This window comes from Hypanus sabinus, chromosome 6 (assembly GCF_030144855.1).
Source record: "Hypanus sabinus isolate sHypSab1 chromosome 6, sHypSab1.hap1, whole genome shotgun sequence".
Taxonomy (NCBI): Eukaryota; Metazoa; Chordata; class Chondrichthyes; order Myliobatiformes; family Dasyatidae; genus Hypanus; species Hypanus sabinus.
The window spans coordinates 58172207-58188038 of record NC_082711.1 but is presented as its reverse complement, the minus strand read 5'-3'; the positions used below and the strand labels follow the sequence as shown (position 1 = coordinate 58188038).

Below are 15832 nucleotides of genomic sequence, written 5' to 3'. Positions count from 1 at the left end.
TTGTATAAGGTGCCACACGAGGCTGCTTAACAAGCTATGAGTCCATGGTATTACAGGAAAGATTTTAGCATGGATAAAACAGCAGCTGATTGGCAGGAAGCAAAGAATGGGGAAAAAAGGGAGCCTTTTTTGGTTGGTTGCCAGTGACTAGTGATGTTCCACATGAGTTTGTGTGGGGACTCTTTCTTTTTGTGTTATATTTCAATGATCTGGATGATGGAACTGAAGGTTTTGTTGCAACGGTTGCAGACAATATGAAGCTAGTCGGAGGGGCAGGTAGTTTTGAAGAAGAAGAGGTGCTACATAAGGAATTAGATATATTAGGGGAATGGAAGATGGAATACAGTGCTGGGAAGTGTATTGTCATGCACTTTGGTAGAAGAAATGAAAGGGTTGACTATTTTCTAAATGGAGAGAAAATACATTAACACTCTGTAAGGTTTCCCCGCTAATGTAATAGTTCCTCTGTAGCAGCAGCATTTGGGTTATGACAAGAGATAATGGGCCTTTGGAAGGTGCACCATCCAATGAGAGGCATGTCATTTCTTTCTTGTGTGCCTGACAGGAGGTATTCGCAGTCCTTTGTTGGTGAGAGATGAAGAAAGAAGACGTGAGGAGTGAGCAGGACAGAGTGGACTTGGAGTGAGGGTCCAGGAGTCAACCACACTTGGAGGAAATAGATGGGGAATTCAAGGGTAGAAAACTATGAGCTCCAATGTGCACAATAGACTGTTTCAATAAAATGGGCCCTTTTTCTTTTTTGTTTTCTGTACTAACTCTATAGTCAAATTAAGAATTATAAAGCTTAATTGTTTAATTGCATATGGTGTACCATCTGATCTTCCATGGTACTGAATTGTAAAAGGGAAACACATCACCTAGCATCCACACAAGCGAGATTTCATCAGTTTGGCGGAGGCAGCGACTATCTTCCCTTAGACCAGGGGTCAGCAACCTTTACCACTGAAAGAGCCACTTGGACCCGTTTCCCACAGAAAAGAAAACACTGGGAGCCGCAAAACCCGTTTGACATTTAAAATGAAATAACACTGCATACAACGTTTTGTTTTGCCTTTATGCTATGTATAAACAAACTATAATGTGTTGCATTTATGAAATTGATGAACTCCTGCAGAGAAAACGAAATTACATTTCTGCATGCAACAAAAACATTTTGAACTCCGAAAAAAAGACGTTGGGTTGAAGGTTACTTTTAAGTAAAATACTCAATGTCTATTTGAGTCCTTCTTGTATTTATGAAAAACGCCAAACTTAAATTTGCCGCCAGCAGCAAACCAAAAATAACGTCAGCCAGCTGTCAACCTGAAAAATAAAAGGACTATTTCACTGAACAATGAAAACATATGAATATACGTAAAATAATAGGCAATTAAAATATTTATCATACTTGGTCAGGTTGACTCACACCGTATTCAGTAGGGATGGATCGATGCTTAGGGGAGTGACCGGGAAGGATAATGTGTTTTTTTCCTCTCTGAACTCACAGAAGCGTTTCCCAAACGATGTTTGCATTGCGATGATTGCAGAATGTAAATACTCCGAATTTATCATGTCGTGACCTTGTTTGAACTCTCTCAAATTGGGGAAGTGAGACAATGTGCCTTTCTGTAAATCTCTGGCAAGCACTGTCAACTTGCGCTCGAATGCCAAAACATCCTCCAACATGTGCAGGGCTGTATGTCCTTACCCCTGAAGAGCTGTGTTCAGCGTGTTCAGGTGCGCTGTCATGTCTACCATGAAGTGTAGCTTTTCCAGCCACTCTGGCTGTTCCAGCTCAGGAAAGGTGAGCCCTTTGCTGCCCAGGAAAGTTTTCACTACTTCCAGACACGCGACAAAGCGTTTCAGCACCTCCCCTCTGGACAGCCAGCGATAAAAACACGTTGTAGCGGTGTGCTACACGCAGTCAGTAAACTGCAGTCAAAGATAGCTTTATTCGAACTAAACAGCCTTGCTTTTAAGCCTCCCTCAACCCGCCCCCCATGGGCGCGGATGCTGCAAAAGACACGTACTCACAAACCCCCGTAGGCTATCTCCCTTAGCCTGAACGCTGGCTAATTGTGAGCCGGTTCGGATGTGTCAGGAAATGGGTCGCCACGTCTTATTTAGATTGTACAAGATCACCATAATCTTCAAATTTAGAATTACATTTCAAAAACTAACAAACTAACATAAAATACATTTTAATTAAATACTGACCAATTATTTCCCAAAGCAACAGGGAGCCGCAGCACAGACGTAAAAGAGCCACATGTGGCTCTGGAGCCGCGGGTTGCCGACCCCCGCCTTAGACTAATGCAGCCTGCCGAACCTGGGGGTTACATACAAAACCTGAGGTGCAAAGGGACTTGGGGGTGCTTTTTCAGGATTTCATAAAGGTAATTTTCAGATTCAGTTGGTGGTGAAGGTGGCAAATGCAATGTTTGCATTCATTTCAACAGAATATAAAAGCAAGGATGTAATGTTAAGACTTTATGAAGCACTGATGAAGCCTCACTTACATTATTGAGTAGTTTTGGGTCCCTATCTTAGAAAGGATGTGCTGAAACTGGAGAAGGTTCTAAGGAGGTTCACAAAAATTATTCCAAGTTTGAATGTCTTGTCATGTGAAGAGCATTTGATGGCTCTAGGCCTGTATTCACTAGAATTCAGAAGAATGAGGGGTGACCTCATTGAAACCTACAGAATGGTAAAAGGTGTTAATAGTGCGGATATGGAGAAAATGTTTCCTATGGTGCGAGAGTCTAAAACTAGAGGACACAGTCTCAGAGTAGAGAGGCGTCCTTTTAGAACAGAGGAGGAGGAATTCCTTTAGCTAGAGAGTGTGAATCTGTGGAGTGTGGAGGCCAATTCATTTTGTATAGTTAAAGCAGAGGTTGATAGATTCTTGACTGGTCAGAGCATGAAGGAATGTGGAGAGAAGGCAGGAGATGATCAGCCCTGATGAAATGGTGGTGACTCGTGGGCCAAATGGCCCAATTCTGCTCCAATATATGGTGTATATTCTGATTGGTTGCATCAATGCCTGGTATGAAGATTTAGATGCACAGGATCAAAAAAGGCTTCAAAGGATATAGACTTAGCCATTCTATCATGAACACAACCCTTTCCACCAACAAGGATATCTTCAAAAGATAGTGTCTCAGGAAGACTGCAATCATCATTAAGGACCCTCTCCATCCAAAACATGCCCTCTTCTCATTATTACCATCAGGGAGGAGGTACAAGGGCCTGACAATTCGCTCTCCACATTTTTGGACAGCTCCCTCCCGTCATCAGATATCTGAACAGCTATTCCTTTTTTGCACTAGTTATTGTAAATTACTCTAAGTTTTTAGTCTTGTTCTGTATTGCTGCCCCAAAACAACAAACATCATGACATTAGCAGAGGAGTCAAATCCAATTCTGAATATACACCAAATCGGCCTTTACCTTTTCTGCCTCTCTCCTTCTTACATCACACCCCAACCCTCTCACCAGGTCTTATGTATCACGTGCCAGATTGAATTCCCCACCCCACCCAACCTTCTTATTCTGGCTTCGGCCCCCTTCTTTTCCAGTACTGAAGAAGGGTCTCTGCCTGAAACATCTGTTTATTCCCCCTTCATAGAAACTACCTGACTTGCTGAATTCCTCCAGCACTTTGTGAGTGTTCCAATGTTCCAGAATCTGCAGAAACTCACGTCTCTGGTTTCAACTGCTATTCACCTCTTCCTTCTAAACCACCTTACTTCTCAGAGTCCAGCACTGGTAGCATTTTGTGTTCCACTTATCTCCCTTCAACAACCATCTACAATCTTTACACTCCCCTCCTCCCACTTCACTCCATCTGTGCCTCCATGGCTTTTTTTCTTCTCTCTCTCTCTCGCTCTCTCTCCCCCCTATCATATGCCATTTATCACATCCACCCCTGCTCCCCTTCCTTTACCTGCTACAACCTGCCTGTTTTCTTACACCCCTCCTCAGTTCTCCAATCACTTTAAACCATCTCACCCATCATTTTCAGTCCTGTTGCAGGGCTTTGGTCTGAAATGTTGACAAATTTTTTTCCTCAGCAGCTTAACCTGCTGGATTTATCCAGCAGATTGTTTATCGCTCTAAACAGAAACAGTTGATGACTGCAACATATTAAATATCTGAATTACCATCTATTCAAGTAATTAATGTTCAGCAGACTTGAAACAAGATGCTACTCCTGCTGGTAATGGGTGTCAAGAGTCCATATTCCTTCCAAGAAAGAGACACATAAAAGTTCCAATGAAAACTTTTTTGCTATCTTCAGTCAATTTTTTTTTAATTTTTCAATATTCTTTAAGCTGGCGTGGGATTCTGACTATGCACCATAAAAATGTCACCATACAGATAACAGTGGCTGAGAAAGATAAACAAAAGATCCATTTCTCCAGCATAAAACATTTTTAAAGGGTTGAACTCTAAGGTTATATTTCTGTCCTATTATAAACTGTAAAAGCAAGTCAATGTGACTGTACTGATAGGAACCTATCTGTACTATACAATGTACACAACTCTGAACGTCTCCCGAACAAATTTATGGTGTTTGTTACTCTTAGGAGAATTCATGGTATTATTCCCATCAAAGAAACTAATCCCCATAGTATAGATTTTTATTTCTCAAAAAAAAACAGGGCAGCAGAAATTAACTGCCAAGTTTTGCTAAGGATTACTAGTACTTTGTTTTTTTTAAAAAAAAACTAGGTATGCCTCAAGTTGATTTTTTTTTTAAATTCCCAGTGTTAACAGATCTACTCAGGTTTCTTGATGAAAAACTGCCTTGATGTCACACACTGAGCAATGGTGACCAATTGCTATGACAGTGAAAAGGATGGATCAAGGCAATTTTCCACAATATTTCATCAATGTACTAAAACAGCTTGACTAAAAGTGTGGCAAGTTCCACAGCATCATCTTCCGCACACTTCACTGAGGATCATCACCTTGTCGTGATGGAGAAGCTTGTGAGTTCCTGAGGATGCGAGAGTGATGCTGCCTGGAGTTTAGTCATCTGGTGCTCAGCTTCTGGTAGGGTGCCTAAGGCAGTGAGGTTCTAGTGATCCAACCAAGACCTCACTGTGGAACTGGCACAAGATGATGACACATCACAACAGCAGTGAAGGCAGAGGAAGGCTGCAGCAGTGAAAGGTCACCAGCCAGCTTTCATTCTATACAGCTGGACCTTGACCCCAAACAGTCAAGGACTGTGTGGTGACTGGCAGCAGCATCTTTGTTAAACAAAGTCAAACACAGGTATTCTCCATTAAGGGAATCAACCCCAACTTCCCAGATTAAGTCCAATGGCAATCAGCCAGTGATGAAGGGGGGCAGAATTGTGAGGTCTGGAAGCCCAGAGTCATATGGACCAGCCTCGTCAGCTCCCTGAAGACATCATACTCGACGAGTTATTGCACTACTACTACCTTCAGCACAATTACCAGATGTTAGCAAGTCTCATACACTTTTCATTTGATTACTGGTAGCACAGAAGCAAATCAAACTGTCTTAAGATCTGTACTGGGATTTCAGAAGGAAGCAGAGTGTACCAACCAATCTCACTGAGGATTGTTATCAACCCTCCAACACCATTTTAGTTGGTCAGGTAACATGTGCTGAGAGAATGCTGTTTCCAGCTTTATATATTTCAAACTGGTGACTTTTCCCTCAGAGCATGAAACATGATTTCTGTTTATCATTAAAATTTATTTTTAAATCATTAAAAATTGATTATTAAATGATGTTCAGCATCTGGATACTTTGTATTGACCACCTCTCATTTACAGTGAACTGCCGCAACTTGCTAGGACTTCCTCAAAAGCAGCCCACAAACGCAAGGAATTTACCATCCAGAAAAACTTCAGCAACAAGTCGTGTTTCTACAGCTCCCCAGCTCGATTGGGAAATACACCTTCATTCTTTCTTTGCCGCTGGGGTAAATATCCGAAACCCTACACTAGCCCCTCAAAATAAAATGCTCGCGGCATCATACACTTCACCTGATCCACCCAATCCAATCTTTGAGCTGCAGAACACACATACCGTTTTGCCTGACTCGCGTCTACAACATCTGGTGAGCGTGAGCGAGTAGTCTATCGCGCAGTCATTCCCAAAATGGCTCCAAAATGTACTAAATTAACATTACACAACACCTGAATACCAAACTATATCATCCGTAATTAAAATAATCCCCATGTTCCTCAGTTTACAAATGAAATCATCCGTTCAATTAGAACTGTGACTATAAGGTACACTTATAATAACTGACATGTTCTGAACGAAGTTACATAAAGTTCGGTTTTATTTGTCATATGTGTTCGAACTAGTCACACCACAAACACCAAGTTAAAATCCGCAATAATCACATAAAATATAATGCTAGCGTATAGGATAAAAATAATAAAATCTTAATATGTGTTATATCCAAAGTCAATTGGTGGAGGCAGATAATCTCTAAAATATAGCAAGGAACAGTGTTAGGGAGCAAATTTTAATTAGATGACATATGCACTCATCAATTATGTAAAACCACTTCACAGCAAATACAGTATATTTATTAGATGATATGAAACAGGCATTGAGATTAAAAGGGACGAACTTAAAAGTCAGATGTGAGATGATGTTTAAAGAGCAAACACGAGGAAATCTGCAGATGCTGGAAATTCAAATTCTCCCTATAGATGCTACCTAGCCTGCTATGTTCCACCAGCATTTTGTGTGTGTTGCTGTGAGATGATGTATCTATTATAAATAAAACAGTAGTAATGAAAAGTATTCAAATACAGAATTTTGTAAGAAAGATGTTACAAAATCTTAACTGTAATTGAGAAATTAAACAGCTGGCAAACCTTAGGAAGTATTTTGCACTACTTCTAGCTGTTGAAAGTTGCAACACCCCTTCATGGGTCGGCTTTTCAGTCAGATATTTAACTTACATCTACTTAACGACCTAGAAGTTTCGCGAGTTGACCGAAGTTTTGAAAATTTCTAACGTCAAAGTACACTTACCCTTTCACGTGTGCCACCGAATTAGTTTTCAATGACCTCTGAATGGTGGTAACTGGAGGCGTGCACGCGTGCTAAGTACGCAGTTACTGGAAGGGGGGCTGAGCATCGCCAGCGGTCTGTCGCTGACCTGGGACCCTCCCTTCAACTGGCTGGCCTGCCAGCTCCTGTTCTGTTTCAACGCCTTGTGCTGATTACCACATTACTCTTGGGCTCACAATTCATAATCATCAACCTTATTCTTTTAAGGGCACGGAATAAACAACATGTTTTTCTCCTCGTAACTCCGCCGTTCCCATCACTCCCGCTGATTTCATCACCAGCCACTCACATCCAGTTGCAGCTATTCAGCAGATTCGTTACATCTTGCAATGGGGAGACTCTTTTAGTCAAGCGTTAGTAATTCTAGTACTAATCCGATTAATATTTATTATTTTGAGTCCCTCTCCAAATGTCATCAGAAAGTCGTGGCGACTCACTGTTCAAATCGTACAATAGCAATGTAGAAACTGCGAATCGCGGTTAGTTTTACCTGAACTACGGCGATCTGCGCGAGAGGCGGGAAAAAGGAAAAGAAAGGCGAAAAAGTGGCAGAGGAGATCGGACGGCGGGGTCTAGCTCAGCGAGGGAGGCAGATAAAGACTGGCACTTGCGGCATCAGGCGACGGGAAAACAAGAGGGGGAAGTGTGAGTGGATGGCGCGGTGAGTTTGACCGGCTCCGTTGTCTTGGGCTTGGGCCAGCGACGGTTTTCAAATAGCGGGAAGCGGTTTCGCGTTTAAATGGCCGGAGTTGCGCCGCTTTGCGCCTCTCCTCACACATTCAAGAGGATTTAAAATATATGTTTATTGGTACACGCTGTTGGTGGGGGGATTCGGTGAACGATCATAACCCTGGAGGGAGACATTCGGCCCAGTGGGCCAGCAAGTGTTTGATCTTACCTTCTGGTAACCCTACACTTTTATTCCCCCCCCCCCCCCATTTTACCTATTATCTGAAAACACTTGAATCTCCTATTGTTTCCTCTATTGCTGATCACTGTGGTTGCATTTATGGATAGAAAAGGTTAGTGATATGACGCAGACAAATGGGGCTACCTTGATCGGCATTGACTAGTTGGGCTGAAGGGCTTGTTTCCACACAGTATAATTCTGACTTTATTTTTAAGTACATAATTTAACCTTGTGCAGCCGATTATTTGTCTATTACTGATAATCTATTCACCCTGGTCACTGAATCTTAAAACAATGGAAATGATTTGTCATTGAAACCCTTCAAGCACAATTCGCAAATCTCTCTTTACCTTTCCTATAATAAGGCGAACAATTCCAATCTCTAATTTAAATCCGCAAAGTGGCATTAATCAAGATAACCCTTTTTTGATTGCATGAGCATGTGACAACCGTGTCATGAGAACTAAAATAACGCACGTTTCTATCAATTTAGTAAATATTAAGGGTCTAAATGTCCGAATATATGTGTACATGAAAGTGGTCATTGTGAGATAGCTGATCCTAACTAATGCTTCATGAAACGTTTCAGGGAAGATCTGTAGTGCAGGCAGCAGAGGCAGTGCCTTCTGTTATTTTATAAGAATATATAATTCTCAGGCTTTAAATTTACAGTTATCTAAGGAAATTCTATATTTCTATTGTTGTTTTAGAAAAAGAGTTACTTAATTTTTTCCTGAATGGTCATGTCCAAATGCTGAGATTAGGGTTTGTTTTTGATTCTCGTGTCACTGAAATTCTGATTAGGTCGCAGTTGATCAGACCTTGCATTTTCTTCCTTTAGCTTTCATCATAGCCATAAAAATACCTAATTTGTAAATTTATTATTTGTTTTTAATTTCAAAACTTCAATATTGATCAATCATTGCAGAACTATTTTGGTTGGTTCTAAATAAACTTCTTTTTGTTACTTGACATCAGGCTGTGTTATTTCAGTTTTCTTAAGTTATTTCCTGATGTTATAGGAATATAAAAAGGTAACAAAGATTTTTTTACATTAGTTGTTAAGTGGCCATTAAACCACTTGAAAAGTGCAAGTGATTGTTATTGAATGAATAACAATCATTCTCCATAGAAACAGCTGCTGACTAAACAAATCAGTGGAAATGGGGATCAAAGGATAAGTAGTCCTGAGATCTGTTCTCCCCCACCCCTTCTTAAGTAGTAGGAATACTAGACTGATTTTTGTGGGAAGGTATTATTCTATGAGAAGATTTTTTTTGGGGACTGGCCTAAATTTGATGGGGCTTTGAAGAAATTAAACATGCAAGGTTCTGGTAGTTCTTGCCATCTTGAGTGTTGAAAAGTACTATTTCCAGACACCGAAGAAGATCAATAAGCTCTCTTGTCCATGCTATCCAAAGATAGACTTTTGGGTTGTTCCCTCTTTCCAGCACTTGTTTATGGCTCTTCTAGAGGTTATCCAGGTACTTGTCAAATGTTGTGATGGTCTGTCTCATCTTGCTTTCAAACAGTGGGCTCTACACCAGCACTACAGTACTTATTTCATTGAATGTGAAACATAGAACAGCACAGGGCAGGAACAGACCCATGATGTACTGAACACAAAGTCAGTTTAAATCAAATTTTTTTTGCTAGTACATGATCCATGTCTCTCCATTTCCTGCATATTAATTTTACTATCTAACAGCCTCTTAAATGCTTCTATCATATCTGCTTCCACCTGACAGTCCATTGCAGGTACCTCCTACCGCCTTCTGTTATAAATCTTGTCCGGCACATCTTTATGTTCCCCCCCCCCCCCCCAATCACCTTAAATGCTTGTCCTCTTATCATTGTCATTTCTACCATGGGAAAAAAAGATTATGGCTGTCCACTCTATTTTATGAACTTATTAGGTCCCCCTTCAGCAAACTGATGCCAAGCAGACAACCAATGTTTGTCAAATTTTATAGATTCTCTCTTTATGGCTCATACCAGCTAATCCAGGCATCATCGTGGTAAACCTTTTGTGCACCTTTTCTAAAGGCCTCAACACCCTTCTTGTAATGGGTGATCAGAATTACACAGGATACTCTAAGTGCAGATTAACCAAAGTTTGATATAGCTGTAACACATCTTCCTTACTCATAACAAAGGCAAAATGTCATATGCCTTCTTTACCGCCCTATCTACAGTGCTTGTGTGGCCACTTTCAGTGAGCTACAGACGGTGGGGGTGGGGATGAGAACCCTCTGTACATCGTTGCTGTTCAGAGTCCTGTCATTGACTATACTTTCTCCTCATTTGATTTCCCAAAATGCAGTACCACACACTTCACAAAATGCTGGTGGAACACAGCAGGCCAGGCAGCATCTATAGGAGAAGCACTGTCGACGTTTTGGGCGGAAACCCTTTGTCAGGACTAACTGAAAGGAGAGATACTATGAGATTTGAAAGTAGTGGGGGGAGGGGGAAATGCAAAATGATAGGAGAAGACCAGAGGGGGTGGGATGAAGCTATGAGCTGGGAAGGTGATTGGCGAACGTGATACTGAGCTGGAGAAGGGAAAGGATCATGGGACGGGAGGGCTCAGGAGAAAGAAGGGGGGAGGGGGAGCACCAGAGGGAGATGGAGAACAGGAGGGTAGGAGGGGTATTAACAGAAGTTAGAGAAGTCCATGTTCATGCCATCAGGTCGGAGGCTACCCAGCCAGTATATAAGGTGTTGTTCCTCCGACCTGAGTGTGGATTCATCTTGACAGTAGAGGAGGCCATGGATAGACATATCAGAATGGGAATGGGATGTGGAATTAAAATGTGTGGCCACTGGAAGATCCTGCTTTCTCTGGCGGACAGAGTGTAGGTGTTCAGCGAAACGGTCTCCCAGTCTGCATCGGGTCTCACCAATATATAAAAGGCCACTCCGGGAGCACCACACCAGCCGATTCACAGGTGAAGTGTCGCCTCACCTGGAAGGACTGTCTGGGGGACCCACCATCACTTCCCACCGATTTCCCTCCCGGCACTTATCCTTGTAAGTGGAACAAGTGCTACACCTGCCCTTACACTTCCTCCCTCACCACCATTCAGGGCCTTTCATCAATCACCTTTCCAGCTCTTAGCTTCATCCCACCCCCTCCAGTCTTCTATCATTTCACATTTCCCCCTCTCCCCCCCCCCCCCCCCACTACTTTCAAATCTCTTAGTATCTCTCCTTTCAGTTAGTCCTGATGAAGGGTCTCGGTCCGAAACGTTGATAGTGCTTTTCCTATAGATGCTGCCTGGTCTGCTGTGTTCCACCAGCATTTTGTGTGTGTTGTTTGAATTTCGTATTGCAGCAACAATACAGCGGAAAGACATAAAATTACTATAAATTACAATAATTAAATCATGCAAAACCAAAAAGAATAATGAGGAATTGTCTGGGTTAATGGACTACTCAGAAATCTGATGACAGAGGGAAATAAGTTGTTCCTAAAATATTGAATGTGGGTCTTCAGCCTCCTATATGGTTCCTGATGGTAGTTATGAGTAGAGATGGTATCCAAGGTGGTGAGTGTCATCAATGATGAATACTGCCTTCTTGAAGTTTGACCTTTTAAAGATGTCCTCAATGGTGAGGAGTGTTGTACAGGTGTTCGAGCTGTCTGAATCTGTAACCATCTACAATCTCTTTTGATCCTGTTCATTAGAGCCTGCATACCAGGTTGTGATGCATTTAGTCAGAATCCTCTCCACTGTACGTTTGTAGAAATTTGTTAAGTCCATGGTGACATGAGAAATCTTCTCAAACTTGCAATGAAGTTTAGTTGCTGGTGTGATTTGTGATTGCATCAATGTATTGGGCCCAGGATAGATCGATCCACTGTTCTGTTGAATTCTAGAAGCTAGAAGTTGCTCACCCCTTCTACTACTGAATCCTCAGTGAGGACTGGGAGATGATCTCCTCACTTTCCCTTCCTGAAGTCCACAATAAATTCCTTGATCTTGCAGGCATTGAGTGCAAAGTTGTTGTCGGAACACCACTCAACCAGCTAATCAATTTCACTCCTGTACTGTTCATTGTTGCCATCTGAGATTCTGCCAGCAACAGTGGTATTATCTAAACATTCTTTACAATTCATTTATATATATCATAAACAACACAGCCTCCAGCAGTGGCTGCTGTGGAACTTGACTAGTTATAGACCTCCACCCAGAATATCATCCTTCCATCACTATCCTCTCTTTTCTTTCATCAATTCTGAAGATAAACTATCACATTACTGTAGATCTCATACATCTTAATCTTCTAAATCAGCCTACCATGAGGGACTTTGTAAAATTCCTTACTAAAGTCCACGTAAATAACATCCACAGCCCAAATATCATCGATCATAAAATTGTTTCCCAACTTCTTTCTACTTCTGCCTTTATCCATGTTTCCAAGTTATTGTCCTTTCTGCAAAGAAATGATTTTTTTTAACCCTATCTCATTTTCAAATAACTTTACATGCTTCAATCAAATTGCCTGAAAGGATATAATCCCAGTCTCTTATTTCTGGAAATATCCTTATAGATGTTGTTTGCATCCTCTGCTGTGTTGAAACATCCTGCCTGTTGTGTGATAACAGAATCGTAGTGTTCGAGCTGTGACCTAACTATTACTTTATATAGTAACACACACAAAATGCTGGAGGAACAGCAGGCTAGGCAGTATCGATGGAAAAGAGTATAGATGACGTTTCGGGCTGAGACCCTTCATCAGGACTGGGAAAAAAACTCAGCTGAGTTCCTCCAACATTTTGTGTGTTGCTTGGATTTCCAGCATCTGCAGATTTTCTCAGGTTTGTCTTTATACTGTAACATGTTTGGTTTTTAATCTATGCTTTTACTCGTAAAGCCAAGTATCCTTTGTAAGTCCCTGAGCAGGTCTATAGGATTATAACAAATTTTGATGCAGTGGTTTAATTTCCTGTCGTCTGAAGATATTGAATTCTGAATGAACATTTCTAGTATCTTATTTCTGAATTTCCCAGTGTGTTGCCTTACTTTCAGTGTTACTATAAGCTTTTTCTTGTACTGTAGGTGATTTAAATAAGGTGTTGTTTATTGCAAATCCATTGCTGAAATTTGGATCATATTTTTGCCATCCTAAAAGATGTGGTTTTGATAAAACATTTGTTATATTGATTGTTCATTGTTACATTTGGTTTTGCAGTCCATTCTGGTGGGATTTGAACTATGTTTTTGTGTTGTTGATTCAGTATTGCACCATTATTACACTGGTGTTCTGTGTATAGTGCAATGTTACATACTTGCCATCCTGCCAATTTGTTAATTAATTTCTGTTTGTGCATTAGGAAACTTGCATGGAGACTGAATTTTGTCTTCAGCCTTCTAAGTTTATTCGCAGTCCAATAAACCATTCTTGCATTAATTTGTACGACAAATACATTTTCGCTGTATTAGCATTTGCATATTAGATTTAACTTTAATATAGAGACCTACAATGAACTCTTATTTTTCCTGATTCATGGGTCAGTAGCTATAAATTGCTTGGCGTCAACATATCAGAGCATCTGTCCTGGAACCAGCATTTAAAAGTTTGCATACATTTGGCATGTCACCAAAAATTTGACAAACTCCTATAATAGATGCACAGTGGAGAGCATCCTAACAAGTGGCATCATGGCCTGGTATGGGAATGCCAAAGCCCAGAAATGGAAAAAGCTACAAAAAGTTGTGGGCATAGCTCAGTCCAGCATATGTAAAGCCCTCCCCATCAGGGAATACAGTAGGCTCTCCTTATCCGCAGGGGATTGGTTCCCAGACTCCCCTGCGGATACCAAAAAATGCGGATGCTCAAGTCCCTTATTTAACCTGTCTCAGTGCAGTGGTCTTTCGGACCCAGCGGAACCCAGAATCTTATTTAATGTGGTTCAGTGCTGTGGACATTAGGACCCAGCAGTGAAGCTCTGAATTGGCAGTGTTTCTGTTCGCGAAAATGATCACGATCATGATTGAAAATAAGGTGGAAGTAATAAAGTGATTGGAAAGAGGTGAAACGCCATCGGTCATTGGAAAAGCGTTAGGCTACAGTCGGTCAGCGATCGGAACAATTTTAATGGAGCATGTGAAAGGCCCTGCCCCGATTAAAGCTACAATTATTACTAAGCAATGCAGTGGTTTAATTATTGAAATACATAGAAAGGCTAACTTTGAGGAGATGCGAAAGGATTTAGAGAGAGTGGATTGGGTCAAGTTGTTTATGGGAAGGATGTAATAGAGAAATGGAGGTCATTTAAGGGTGAAATTATGAGGGTACAGAATCTTTATGTTCCTGTTAGGTTGAAAGGAAAGGTTAAAGGTTTGAAAGCACCATGGTTTTCAAGGGATATTAGAAACTTGGTTCGGAAAAAGAGGGATGTCTACAATAGATATAGGCAGCATGGAGTAAAGGAATTGCTCGAGGAGTATAAAGAATGTAAAAGGAATCTTAAGAAAGAGATTAGAAAAGCTAAAAGAAGATACGAGGTTGGTTTGGCAAATAAGGTGAAAGTAAATCTGAAAGGTTTCTACAGTTATATTAAAAGCAAGAGGATAGTGAGGAATAAAATTGGCCCCTTAGAGAATCAGAGTGGTCAGCTATGTGTGGAGCCGAGGGAGATGGGAGAGATTTTGAATGATTTCTTCTCTTCGGTATTCACTAAGGAGAAGGATATTAAATTGTGTAAGGTGTGGGAAACAAGTAAGGAAGTTATGGAACCTATGACAATTAAAGAGGTGGAAGTACTGGCGCTTTTAAGATATTTAAAAGTGGATAAATCTCCGAGTCCTGACAGGATTTTCCCCAGGACCTTGAGGGAAGTTTGTATAGAAATAGCAGGAGCTCTGACGGAGATCTTTCAGATGTCATTAGAAACGGGGATTGTGCCGGAGGATTGGCGTATTGCTCATGTGGTTCCATTGTTTAAAAAGGGTTCTAGAAGTAAGCCTAGCAATTATAGAACTGTCAGTTTGACATCAGTGGTGGGTAAATTAATGGAAAGTATTCTTAGAGATAGTATTTATAATTATCTGGAAAGACAGGATCTGATTAGGAGTAGCCAGCATGGATTTGTGCGTGGAAGATCATGTTTGACAAACCTTATTGAATTTTTTGAAGAAGTTACGAGGAATGTTGACGAGGGTAAGGCAGTGGATGTAGTCTATATGGACTTCAGCAAGGCCTTTGACAAAGTTTAACATGGAAGGTTAGTTAAGAAGGTTCAGTCGTTAGGTATTAATGCTGGAGTAATAAAATGGATTCAACAGTGGCTAGATGGGAGATGCCAGAGAGTAGTGGTGGATAATTGTTGATCGGGATGGAGGCCGGTGACTAGCGGGGTGCCTCAAGGATCTGTTTTGGGCCCAATGTTGTTTGTAATATACATAAATGATCTGGATGATGGGGTGGTAAATTGGATTAGTAAGTATGCCGATGATACTAAGGTAGGAGGTGTTGTGGATAATGAGGTGGGTTTTCAAAGCTTGCAGGGAGATTTATGCCGGTTAGAAGAATGGGCTGAACGTTGGCAGATGGAGTTTAATGCTGAGAAGTGTGAGGTTCTACATTTTGGCAGGAATAATCCAAATAGAACATACAGGGTAAATGGTAGGGCATTGAGGAATGCAGTGGAACAGAGAGATCTAGGAATAACAGTGCATAGTTCCCTGAAGGTGGAGTCTTATGTAGATAGGGTGGTGAAGAAGGCTTTTGGAACGCAGGCCTTTATAAATCAGAGCATTGAGTACAGAAGTTGGGATGTAATGTTAAAATTGTATAAGGTATTGGTAAGGCCAAATTTGGAATATTGTGTACAGTTCT

At 41.1% G+C, this 15832-nt stretch overlaps 2 protein-coding genes across 3 annotated transcripts in view; one reads left to right on the top strand and one right to left on the bottom strand.

Moving 5' to 3' along the window:
- Window positions 1–7384, bottom strand: part of LOC132395500 (probable mitochondrial glutathione transporter SLC25A40) — a 59002-nt gene extending 51618 nt beyond the window's left edge. Inside the window, exon 1 of the mRNA XM_059972212.1 lies at window positions 7036–7384. The gene's annotated coding sequence lies outside the window, so the exon portion shown is untranslated. The remainder of the gene's footprint in view (window positions 1–7035) is intronic.
- A 194-nt stretch (window positions 7385–7578) lies between these two features.
- Window positions 7579–15832, top strand: part of LOC132395499 (protein DBF4 homolog A-like) — an 81807-nt gene continuing 73553 nt past the window's right edge. For both annotated transcript variants that reach the window (XM_059972211.1, XM_059972210.1), the window contains exon 1: window positions 7579–7735. The gene's annotated coding sequence lies outside the window, so the exon portion shown is untranslated. The remainder of the gene's footprint in view (window positions 7736–15832) is intronic.